Here is a 1,971-nt window from a genome sequence, read left to right on the forward strand (position 1 = left end):
TCGGCTGCGGGGGTTGGGGGATGCTCAGCACCGTCACGGCAGTGCCCTCAGCTCGGCACGGGGGTGAGCAGCGTCCCGCATCCCCCAACACCTCACCTGCATCTCTGCGGAGCTTTACACGCTTCACTGCAGCTCAGCGTCCTTGTCCCTGCCTCACGGGTGGGGAAACTGAGGCACAGGGTGGGGAGGGAGCCCGGCAAGACTTGTGCTGTGTTGCTCAGCGCCTTGGTGGTGGGGAACGGGACTAAATCAGCCGTGCCCCAGGCTCTGCTGCCTCTGGGTGCCTGCGGTGGGGAGGGGCTCCTCAGGGGGTAGGAAAGGTGCAGGCAGCTCTCGCAGCCGGAGCCCAGCTCCCAGGGTGTCTCTGTTCCCAGGCTACAGCGTGAAGTGCGAGTACACGGCGCACAAGGAGGGGGTCCTGAAGGAGGAGATGCTCCTGGCCAGCGAGGCGGGCGAAGGCGCCTGTGTCAAGGTCGTGGTCCAAGCCCGTGTCATGGGTAAGGGTCTGCCAGCACTGGCGGGCAGCGGTGCGGGGGCCTCGCGCAGTTCCTTGGGTTTCGGAGCAGCGATTCCTTCCCCGGCACGGCCGGTGACAGGGAGCGGTCACGGGCCTGGCTGGAGACCCGCTGCTTTCTGGGGAGCCAAGGCTGCCCGTGTGCATGGTTGAGCCCCATGCGGACCCTGCTCCATCCTCCCTCCTCCCTCCATCCCCCAGACCCTGCTCCATCCTCCCCAGCACATCTCCCTCCTCCAGCTCTCCTGCTCCAGCCGCTGCAGGCGTTCCCCACCTGGTGGACATTTCTGTGAAGTTGTCTAAACTGGACGACTTTCACCCCAAAAATCCCCAGCCTGGGGGGGACGAGGCTGCGGGCCCTCCCGGGTGAAGGGGTGCACGGAGCAGGGCTGCAGCGGGGGGGTCGGGGGCACCTCCTGCCCCCCTCCTCACCCCAAGCCCAGCCCCGGGGGCCTGGCCGTGCCCGCTGGGGTCCCCCTCTCCTCCAGCCCACGGCTGCTTGTTAGGCAGCACAGCAGTCTTTTAATTTGTTTTAGATTGGGTTTTTTTTGGGGAGGGGTTCCCTCCCCCACCTTGCTGCCTAATTTGGGTTTGTTAATTAGAGCAGCGTTTCGTAGCTCGGCTTCCTCTGCTTCGTGGGACGCGGCGCCTGCTTTCACCGGCATCTCCCGTGCGGCCGGTCCCAGGGTCGCTGTGCCTGGTGGTGATGGCGGGGTGCGCGATGGCGGTTCGCCCCCCGGCATCCCCCCCGCTATCTCATTGTGTCCCCCACCCCATGTCCCGGCCTGGCCTCTGGCGCCCCATGCACTGTAGCACCCGAGCCTTGGCACGCCGGGGGCTGAGCACCGTCCCCGTGCAGCACCCTGAGGGCAGCGACCACGGCGGGGGGGCTGGGGGAAGGGCCTGCATCTCCCAGCCCCCTGGGTGCCGGCATCCCTTGTGTGGGGACCACGGGAGGGGGGATGAGCACCTGTGAGCCTGAAAACTCCCCGAAATGGCTCTCAAGGTGAAGCAAGCCCCCGGGGCCAGGCTGAGGCCTCACGTGGCTGCACCCCAGCTCGTGTCCCCATCCCCACTGTCCCCTCCTGTCCTGCAGACCGGCACCACGGCACGCCGATGCTCCTGGACGGGGTGCGCTGCATCGGCGCGGAGCTGGAGTACGACTCGGAGCAGAGCGACTGGCACGGCTTCGACTAGCCCCCCCCCGCCCCCCACTGCTGCCCGCGTGGCTCCCGAGGACGAAGCTCTAATTTAAAAAAGAAGAAACCGACCCAAACCCCCTCCGCAGGGGCTGTGGCTCTGCAGCCACCGTGGAGCTGGGGGTGAAAAAGGGATTGGGGGGGTCCCCAAAGCGCAGGAGGGGTTTCCCAAATGCCAGAACACCTCTGCTTGCAGCCTTGGGGAGGGATCCCGCTCGCTGCCTCCAGCTGCTTTTCCCCTCGCTTTTCTCCCCTCCC

The sequence above is a fragment of the Aptenodytes forsteri genome, unplaced genomic scaffold (genome assembly GCF_000699145.1).
Source record: "Aptenodytes forsteri isolate BGI_AS27 unplaced genomic scaffold, ASM69914v1 Scaffold236, whole genome shotgun sequence".
Taxonomy (NCBI): domain Eukaryota; kingdom Metazoa; phylum Chordata; class Aves; order Sphenisciformes; family Spheniscidae; genus Aptenodytes; species Aptenodytes forsteri.